The sequence below is a fragment of the Magnolia sinica genome, chromosome 14 (assembly GCF_029962835.1).
Source record: "Magnolia sinica isolate HGM2019 chromosome 14, MsV1, whole genome shotgun sequence".
Lineage (NCBI taxonomy): Eukaryota > Viridiplantae > Streptophyta > Magnoliopsida > Magnoliales > Magnoliaceae > Magnolia > Magnolia sinica.
This window is the reverse complement of record NC_080586.1, coordinates 25875358-25886378: the sequence shown is the minus strand read 5'-3', so window position 1 is coordinate 25886378 and position 11021 is coordinate 25875358. Positions and strand designations below refer to the sequence as shown.

Below are 11021 nucleotides of genomic sequence, written 5' to 3'. Positions count from 1 at the left end.
TTTCTCTTTAGCATCCATTTGCATGAAGAAACTCAAAAAATCAAGAAGATGCAAAAAGGATAGGGTGAGGTTTACAAAAATCAAATTTGAGAGTAGAAAACCCCAAAATCTTCAAGAGAACTTGAAATCAACCACTTCAAGGAAGAAAATGGAGTGAATAGAGCATAAATCTACAAGGAAAATTGAAATGATGCACTTACCTTGAAGAATGAAGCAGTTGGGAACGACTAGTCGTGCCACACCCGTTGGAGAAGAAGAAAGAAATGAAGAAGAAAACATTTTTTCCCCAAATAAAAGAGATCAGCGTGTTCCACGACCGATCTTTGCCCGTCCATGACCGGTCATACCATGACCGGTCGAGCACGTCCTCGACTGGTCATGTACCAACATAAATATGCATTTTTCATAAAAATTTGAAATTTAAACTAATAAATTATCAAATATATTTACATTATGATACTCATATGCATGAATATTCAATTTAGATTATACATACCAAGATCACATTTTAACTTATTAAACCTGCTTTTGTCAAGCGATTTAGTGAAAATGTCAGCAAGTTGAGTCTCAATAGGAATGTATTCTAAAGAAATCAGCTTTTCTTCCACTAATTCATGAATGTAATGATACCTAATGTCAATGTGCTTGGTACGTGAATGCTGGATTGGATTTTTAGAAATATTTGTTGCACTGGAATTATCACAATATAATATCATTGAATCCTGTACCATTCCATAATCGCTTAACATACATTTCATCCAAACAAGCTGAGTACATGCATTTCCTACTACAATGTATTTAGCCTCGGCAGTTGAGAGCGATATAGAACTTTACTTCTTGCTAAACCAAGAAACCAATCAATTTCTAATATAAAAATAACCACCACTAGTTGATTTTCTGTCATCGATATTCTCAGCCCAATCAACATCAGAGTACCTAGCCAATTAAACACTAGTGTCATATGGATACCAGAGACCCAAATTAATCGTACTTGTGACATATCGAATAATTCGCTTAACAGTAGTTAATGTGACTCTTTAGGATCAAATTGATATCTAGCGCAAATACCAACACTAAAAGCAATATCAAGTCTACTTGCATTTAGATAAAGAAAACTATCAATCATACTGCGATATAATTTAGGATCCACACATTTACCTATAGAGTCCATTGAGAGTCTTAAAGTTGTACTCATAGGAGTATCAAAATTCTTACAATTCTCAAATCTGAACTTTTTGATTAAGTTCAGAGCATATTTGGTTTGAGAAATGAAAATGCCATCAGGTTGTTGTTTTACTTTCAACCCTAGAAAATAGTTTAACTCCCCAACCATGCTCATTTCGAACTTAGATTTCATTAAATCTGCAAACTCAACAGTCATGTTAGTACAGGTAGATCCAAAAATAATATCATCAACATAGATATGAACTATTAAGATATCATCATTATGTTTTTTAATAAAAAAAGTCTTATCTACACTTCCCATTTGAAATTTATGACTTAGTAAAAACTTAGTCAATTTTTCGTACCATGCCCTGGGAGCTTGTTTCAAACCATAGAGAGCCTTTTTAAGGAGATACACATGATCAGTGTTCTTAGGGTCTTCAAAACCCATTGGTTGTTCAACATACACTTCTTCATGTAGATCACCATTTAAGAAGGTACGCTTCACATCCATTTGATAAATTTTGAATTTTCTATAGCAAGCAATGGATATGAATAGTCTGATTGATTCAAGACGAGCTACTAGGGCAAAGGTTTCATCATAATCAATACCCTTAATTTGAGTGTACCCTTGTACAACCAGCCTAGCCTTGTTTCAAATTATATCACCAAGTTCATCAGACTTATTTTTGAAAATCCATTTAGTTCCTATAATATATTTATCTTTGGGTCTAGGAATAAGATACCAAATATTGTTTCTCACAAATTGGTTAAGTTCTTATTGCATAGATACTATCCAGTTCTCATCAGTAAGTGCTTCTTTTATGTTAGCTAGTGCTATCTGGGATGTAAAGCACACATAATTACACATATCTTCTAGTTGTCTACGAGTGCGCATACCAGTGAGAGGGTTTCTAAGAATTTGACTAGTTGGATGATCTTTAACAGTCCTCTGTTCAGTATTAGTTTGATTTAATAAAGTATCTGGTTTGTCGATTAAAAGAACTTCATCATTATCTGAACTTGGGGCAGGTGTATTCAAGTGATCGTCTATGACCACATTAATAAATTCTTGAATCACACCAGTCCTCCTGTTCAGTACGCGATATGTGGGACTGTTTAAAGAATCCTAAAAAGATCCCTTCATCACTTTTAGTGTTAAACTTTCCTAGATTTTCACGGTCATGTAAACTATAGCACTTGCTGCCAAAAACTCGAAAGTATTTGACAGTAGGCTTCTTATCGAACTACATTTCATAAGCGGTTTTGTTATTTGACTTACTTGTATAAACCCTGTTAATTATATAACAAGCAATATTTACGGCTTCAGCCCAAAGATTTTTAGGGAGATTCATACTATTTAACATTACATTTCCCATTTCTTAAAGCACTCTATTTTTCCTCTCCATAATTCCATTTTGTTGTGGTGTTTTGGGCACAGAGAATTCATGCGATATTCCCTGATCACTACAGAATTTCTCAAAACTGCTACTCGAACTCAGATCCATGATCACTACGGATCTTACAAACTTGAGAATTTTTTTCAGTTTGGTTTCGTTTGAGAACTCTTTTTACTTCATCAAGGGTTTCTGATTTATCTCTTAAAAAAGCTACCCAAGTGAATCTGGTATAATCATCCACGATCACCAGTATGTATTTTTTGCCACCTTGACTCTCCGTCTTGGTTGGTCCTATAAGATCCATATGGAGAAGCTCGAGTGGTCTTGATGTGCCATTGGAGTTCACCTTTTTGTGAGAGCTCCTTGTTTGTTTGCCAATCTGGCATTCACCATATATTTTGTCTACTTTTTGTAATTTAGGTAGACCTCTTATTAGTTCTCTCTTGCTCAATCTGTATAAATTACGGTAGTGTACATGTCCAAGGTGTTTATGTCATAATTCTGTTTCATCGGTATGGACTATGTAGCACGATTGATTAGATGAGCTACCATCGCTTACAATATAGCAGTTTTAAGAAGTCCTGCGACCAGTTAATATTACAGAACCCTTTTTGTTTAAGATTTCACAACCTTTATTAGAAAATTTCATGCTATGATTGTTATCACATATTTGAGATATGCTTAACAGGTTGTGTTTTAGCTCCTCAACATATAAAGCATTCTTAAATAAGGGGAGGTTATAGAGTTGAATCGTACCTTGGCCAATAATCTTGCAGTTGCTACCATCACCAAATGTTACTGACCCATTAGTCATATCTTTAAGATCGGTGAATAAAGCCTTGTCGCCTGTCATATGCCTGTAGCACCCACTATCAAGGTATTACTTTGAATCACTTGTAGCTTTGAAAGCAATGTGGGCAACCAAACAAGTAACCTTAGGAACCCTTTTCATAACTGTTTTGGGTTTAGGAGTATAGTTGGTCTTCTTGTATTTGTAATTAATATACGAGTGATTCACTGAGTTAGATTTTAAGAGCTCCTTAAGCAAATTAACTATTTTTTCAGCTAAAGGCTTTTGGTTTAGAGTTTTATAGTTGACATAATTTCTTTTAGGTTTTTGAAAAGTTTTAGCATTTTTAGAAAGATTTTGATTAATACTTTTCCCTTTTGAGTTAAAGGTTTCTCCTTTCACAAATTTTAGGAGGAGTATTCTTCTATTTAAAAGAAATATTCTTATCATAGCCCAACCCAAATCTTTTGCCACATTATAAATCCGGATAGAAGTTTTTCAAACTTTGGATCTCATTGGGCATACCTCCATGTATCCTTTAAATTCAAAAGAGAAGAGTTTTCAAGCTTAAGTTTATCATTTTTAGATTTAAGTTTTTCAACTAGGGAGGTTTTAAATTCTAAATCACATTTAGACTTTTCAAAACAATCTAAAATATGGAATTTTTCTAAAACAAGAGACTCAAAATTTTCTTTAAGCTTTGAAAATTTTTCTTTTTGAAGTTTAAGTTTAACAGCAATTTTACAACTTATCTTGTATAAGGCATTATAAGCATCTTGAAGATCATCTTCATTTTCATAATCACTATTCAGATGTTCTTCACTTATGGAATCATCGTTATCTGAAAAAGTGAATTTGGCTAGAGTCATAAGGGCTTTAACTTCATTGCCCGACTCAATTTCAGAATCTTCTAATTCAGAAGAGGCTTCAAAATCAGAGGATTCATCCCAAGTAGCCAAGATACTCTTCCTTTTGGGTTTGTCTTTTTTAGGGCACTTGTTTGCTAAATGCCCGTATTCTTGGCAGTTGTAATATTGACTATCTTTTAAAGATTTTCAGGTTTTAGTTTTAGATCTTTTCTTATCATTTAATTTTTTAAAATCAACCCTCTTTTTACTTTTGAAAATTTAGTAAAATTTTTTTACTAAAAGCGCCATATCGTCTTCAGGATTTTCTAAATCAGAATTTTCTTGAAAAATACATTTAGAAGATTTAAGAGCGATAGATTTGCCTTCAGGAGCTTTAAAATTTAATTCATAGATTTGTAAAGACCCAACTAGTTCTTCTACCCTCATATTGTCTGTATCATGAAGTTTCTGAATCGTGTTTACCTTAGAATTGAACCGTTCAGGAAGTGAGCGTAGTATCTTTGCACACACTTTACTTTCTGGGATTTTATCGCCAAGACCCCACATAGAGTTTACAATGTCATTTAATCTTGTATAAAAGTCCATAAACATTTCATTTTCTTCCATATGTATTTCCTCAAATTTGGTTGTGAGGAGTTAGACTTTAGATTTCTTGACAATTGTTGTACCCTCGTGTGTCATTTCTAAAATATCCCAAGCTTGCTTTATAGTATTACAGGATATAATTCTTTTGAATTCATCTGGTGATAGTGCGCAAGTGATTGCATTTAGTGCTTTTACATTGGCACTACTCTCATTTTTTTAAAGAGTGGTCCATGAGAAATACAGTGAAATTTTTATTGATTTTGAACCATCGACACCAGTTACTTCCATGGTAAGAGGGGTTCATTCAGTCACTATGGCTTGCCACACACTCTCATCCATTAATTTGAGGAAAATTCTCATCCTGTCTTTCCAATAGGCATAGTTGGAGCCGTCAAATGGTGGAGGCTTAGTGACTAAAAGGCTATCAAAATTTGACATCTTATATATAGCTTAGATCGTTTGCTCAGGAAATGAATCCAAGAGTAAAGAATTAAAAATGAGCTATTAGGCTTTAAAACCACTTGGAAAGGCCAACCTATATGTCCTAAGGGGGAGGGGGATGATAGGACTATGCTAAATCTACAATAATTACAGCGAAATTTAATAATAAGATAGCCAAATAAAGGAAATCAATTCACAATGCAAAAATGAAAAGTTACCTCAATAAACAAGTATTGAGAGGTTGATACAAATGTTGTTCTAAGGACAACCTTACACCATAAAAACCAAAGGTTTATGGCAGGACAACCTTATTTCTAGAACGTTCTTTGTATCAAAAACTCAAACTGAAAAGGAATGAATAAATAGCAAGGAATTGAAATAAATTGCAAGAATTTAAATCTAAATTGTTACAACAATCCCCACTATGCTTGAAGGGTAAAATTACAACATTCACATCCACACATATATTCCACAAATTTGAATGATAAAAGATAGAAAAAATAAATCACACATCCACAAGACACAAAGAGTTATAGTGGTTCGTCTATGTGTTCACCAACTGTTATAAAATAGCCACACAGCTTGCTACTCCACTCCTAATATCCACACACAGGGGATATCAGTATACACTATCAAAATAGGTTTCATAGGTTCACCTAAAACCTTCACAATTGTGTCTTTCAATGGGCTTAAATAATTCAAAAACCCCTCTTTCTGAGTTTTTTGCCTCTCCTCAGATAACCAACATAATGAGATTTTTCTGGCGAATCCCAGAAGAAACCAAAAAGAATGTAAATTACAATAATGTAAAATACCTAGATTTCTCCTTTTGTTTGAAGCAGCCCGGAAGAACCAATCAGAGTAGAAGTTTGAATGTAAAAGTTCAATGTCAAATACTTACTTTGATATGGTTCTAAGTTCTAATTGATTTTAAATTAAACCAGATGGGCTAGCTATATTTGATTTTGATTCTAAGAAGAAGGAATACAACAATTCCTCTTTTTAATTCAGATTGAAATGTAGAAACAAAATCAAATTAATAAAGCTAACAAAAGATAATATTAAATAAGCACAATGTAGCTTAAAAATGAACACGAACTTATCTGAAAATGATGCCTTGATTTTACTTGAATTGGATTATCAAACTCTGAAATTCATCGTCTATTTATAGTTGCAGAATTAGTGTCTACGACTGGTCCTAAGTACTCCACGACTGGTGGTAGATGAAATGGATTTTTGAAATTTTAAGCGCGATCGGATCAGACTGTTCCATGACTGGTCAAAAGTAGTCCACGACCGGTCATGTGCCTCCCACGACTGGTCGTGAACACCCTAAGACCGGTCGTGAGACACCATAAATGGTTGTTGTAGTTTGAGTCGTATCTCCACGACTGGTCCAGGTTGGAGTCGACACTGTTCCTACGACTAGTTGAATAGTCTCCAGGACTGGTCGTAGTTCAACCAAAAAATTCTGAAAAATTGTAACAACTTAGGACTGGTCCTGAATTTCTTGGACTGGTCGAGCCAGTGCTAGGACTAGTCGAACAGGGTTCAGGACTAGTCTTAGAATAGACCAATTACATATAAATAGATTTAATTTAAATTATATATTCAGAATGACCTACCCTAAAGTCAATCTAAGGTCAATCATACCTTGGAAGTGAGGTATGAACATTGAGACTTCAGTTCTTCAGATGATAGTTGACCTTTGAAGATTGTAAAACTTGAGATCTCTGTACTTGATATAGCATTGAACTTGAGATCTTCTACAGCTTGAATTACACTTCATCTTGAATTGTATACATTGAGTCTTTGAACAAGATTGCTTCTTTTGATGTAGCTTATACTAGCATAGATTGAAGTAGTTCTTCGTTCTTGACTTGAAGCAAAGTGATGCAGTGTCTTGAGCATATAACACAACATGCTACAGAAGACACAGATTGTGTTTTTGGCACCACAAAATTTGACAACCAAAGGAGGATACAAACTATAGCACTTAGAAAGAATGTTAAAATGGATGAATAGTCATAACTGTCATAACGAGGGAGTTATGACTGCTTTTGTCAGATCGACGATCCACAATTCTTATGAACTTTGTACCCACTTTTGGTCAATAAAATTATGTCCAAATGAGATGATTATAAAGTCATTTCAAAGTTCATCAAATTATCTTTTCAATGAATACAAGATTACTCAAATCGGACATGTAATGAGGGCGTTATGACCATTTTCGTCAGATTGAGGATCTACAATGCTTATCAGCGATCCACAGCGAGTATCGGCTATCCACAATGAATATCGACAATCCATGATTAATACTGGCAATCCTTACTGAATATCAATGATTTACAGTGAATATTAACGATCCATAATGAATATCGGTGATCCATTGTACAACATTCATTACATTCATGTATTTCAAAATTCATCTATTATAACATTATTTTATTATAAAATTAATCCATTTTCACAAACTCTCACAATTCATAAGAAGAAAAAAATAATTATTATTATTATTATAAAGGGAACCACTGCACCCTTCTCCCCGAGAAATCCTAACCATCAAATAGTTGCTCAGAAGCGGCTAGCATTCAAGTAAAAGGAGATGTTCTAATACTGTAGGTGATTTTTAGGTGCATTGGGCAACTAGAATGTGGCCCATCATATCAATGTCTTGGATCATCGAACCATTAATCTTATCTACCAAAAACAGAATAGTAGCAGCTTAAGTAGAGCATGTACCAGTTCCTTGATCCTTCCTTTCTCCTGCCCAGCAGAAGGAGAATGTTAGTTGAAGAAAAAGGAAGGGAGAAGGGGCGTTGGATTTGTGGGAATGTTAGGCAGCTACAGGTGCAGCTATAGAAGCTACTGGACATCTCAACTGACTTATATAAACAGAAACGCTCCCAGTTCTCTCGTTACCTTTCTATCTTCTTTCTTCCTTTGAGAAAAAGTAATGGGACCTGGTGGGCCTGGACATGGACCTGGTGGGCCTACTCCTGGTGAACCTGGACCTGGTGGGCCTGGACCTGGACCTGGTTGGCCTACTCCTGGTGCACCTGGACCTGTTTGGCCTACTCCTGGAGGACCTGGACCTGGTTGGCCTACTCCTGGTGGACCTGGACCTGGTGGGCCACCTGGTTGGGGCCCTCCACCGGGCCCAGGGTCTATTGGCCTTCCTCGATCAGATGGGCCTTGGGTAGCAGGGCCCATAGGCGCTCCAGCTTGGGGACCCACCTTCTTGGGTGGCCTTGGAAATGCAATAAACTCCTGGTAAGAATAATGTTTATTTATTTTCTAAACAAAGTATTTATTATAAGGTTTTGCTAACCCCCCACATTTTGTGGAGAAATTAGCAAATTTTACAAACCTTGTTAATGACAGATGGGATGCCCAATCATCAATGGGGATCGTTCATTCAATAGTGTCTTTGACCCTGGTTTATTTCTTTCTGAACCGTCCATTTATGGCCACTAATTGAAGGGTTATTATCTTGATGGGCCCAATTTTGGATCCATCATTCCCCAAGAAATCCCTTGTGATTAATAGCTGTCCAATTTCAGACGTCTATCAGTCACGGGACCATTGCCCTCACCTGATCATTTGTGATTTATGGTCCCTACTTCAATCCAATCAGAGATTGGAAGAAGACTTCAAAATGTCTCAAATGAGTGTAGCATCTGATTAGTGCATTAGGTGGGCCTCATCTACATGATGTAGCCCAAACTTCAGGTAGTACTGAATGTGGACAGCCGCATTTAAATAAATAAATAAATAAACATCCACTGTTTTAATATACGTTTCCCACCTCATCACTTATCTGGTCTCTCCATGAAATATAATATAATCTTCTTTCATTACTGTGGCAAAACCACAACAGTCAGACGGTCCTAAGCATCCGTGAGTGGACTATGAACAACCTTGTCCATCGATTTTTGCAATCCACTTACTGGATGGTTTGGATCATCCAATCAGTATAATTTTTTCAAGGCTGCCTAAAAAGAATGGACTGAACCCAATGGACCGTCCAGATAAGTGATGTGGATGCAGACGAGTCCAATTGCAACTATATGTGCATGGTAAGGTTCTCATACACTCAGCCCACTAGATCATTACTCTTTTATATATGATACATAAATATTTCAGCTAATTTTTTGTGTTTGGCAGCTTTTACTTCCTGTGCTGCTGCTTCCTGCTACAAGAGTGTTGTGGACCGTTTTTTGGTGGGCCACCACCACCTGGCCCAGTTGGTCCCCCAGGCCCACCTGGTCCACCAGGATTCTGAGGTGTTATAAGAAGGAAATGGGATTGTGTAATAACATGAGATGGTCTCCTTTGATAGACCATGTTCAAGCCGCATTAGATATGCTGTATTGGATAAAGGACTTGTTTCTAACATTAATTTTCTAAATTCCATAATATAAATGTACAATGTACTTTTTATTTTCTGTCTTGATTTCAGCCGTTGGTTTGTTTTTCTCTGCATTTCTGAGCCAGTCCCTAGTATATGCGCACATGTGCTTGCAAAATAGGCATGTGTATGCATGTATCAACCATCCATACATACAGTTCATGTGTGGCCCAGAAAATAAGTGGACCTTAATGATTTTTGGGCCGGGGATGTTCACTTTATCCTGTTCATCGGAAGCTGAGACCATCACCTTGACACAATTGCGAATGGACCATAACTCAAAATTTCACTGGTAAGGTAATATTAACGATCTGATTTTTCCCTTTGAATTTGGACATAAAGACTACTATAGGGCAGGCCACTTGTGATCACTGGTTTTGATTTGACCCTTAGATTATTTAGATTGAGTAATTCAATGGGCCCCATTATAGTTGTGATAATTATAAATAAATAGGTATGGGGGTGGGATGCTTGAACCGTGGTCCCTATACATGGTTATTAAGATGGATATGGAAACATGTGGTGTGGTGACCCTAGAGGAGAGAAGTGTGATGGGTAAGCTTCTTTGGCCCTATGTCCTATGTGTGTGTGTGTGTGTGTTAGTCTCCTCACCCATATAAGAGAGAAAATCTTAGTTCCATTGAGAGGTTTTCCTAAGGGTGTAAGGTACGGAAGACCATGATTCATTCCGAGCATGTTGCAATATTGGGAATGTCTTCCTTACAAGGTACGTATGCATTTAAGATTAAAGTATAGAATTTCCGTTATTGATGCATAGTTGATCTGATTTTTCTGCTATTCAATTTACAGCTAGTATCAAAGTTGCCTATGCATTCGTTCTGGTAGATTTTTGGCATTGTTTATTGTAGGGTGATCCAGACTTTGGATTTCTCTGGGATCCCATGATGGGTCACCCACCTAGTCGAATCCAATCAATCAGATTTTAAGCCTTTGTGTACAAGGGCTACTGTGGCCATGGTCGGAACCCACCATGTTTGCTATTGTCAGCAAACCGCACATAACCATTGGCGGCAGCTGTTGGCCATTGATGGTGGCATTGAGCTTTCAAAAATAATAAAATAAATTCATTGCCACTGTGCACAAGGGCGGTGACCATCGCCCCATTATCGGCCACCATTGTGTGCCAGGGTGTGATCCCACGTCTTTGCAGCAACAACGGTAATGGAGCCACTATCTCCTCTAGCACTAGCGGTGTTTCACCATTGAAATTGACAAAAACCTTGCCATGATTATCCCTTTGTGTGCAATAGGATTTGGGTAAAAACCTTGTGAAATTACAGTTTTACTGCTACAAGCGAAGCTTGAATATACGACTAACGTCCTAAAGGAGGGTGAATAAG

General features: G+C 36.5%; 1 long non-coding RNA gene across 1 annotated transcript; it reads left to right on the top strand.

The window, feature by feature from the left end:
- The first annotated feature begins 8344 nt into the window (after nucleotides 1-8344).
- LOC131225382 (uncharacterized) lies at nucleotides 8345-9697 on the top strand. The gene is made up of 2 exons (XR_009161335.1): nucleotides 8345-8522; nucleotides 9417-9697. It is a non-coding gene; the product is annotated as an uncharacterized LOC131225382 (long non-coding RNA).
- Nucleotides 9698-11021: the final 1324 nt, after the last annotated feature.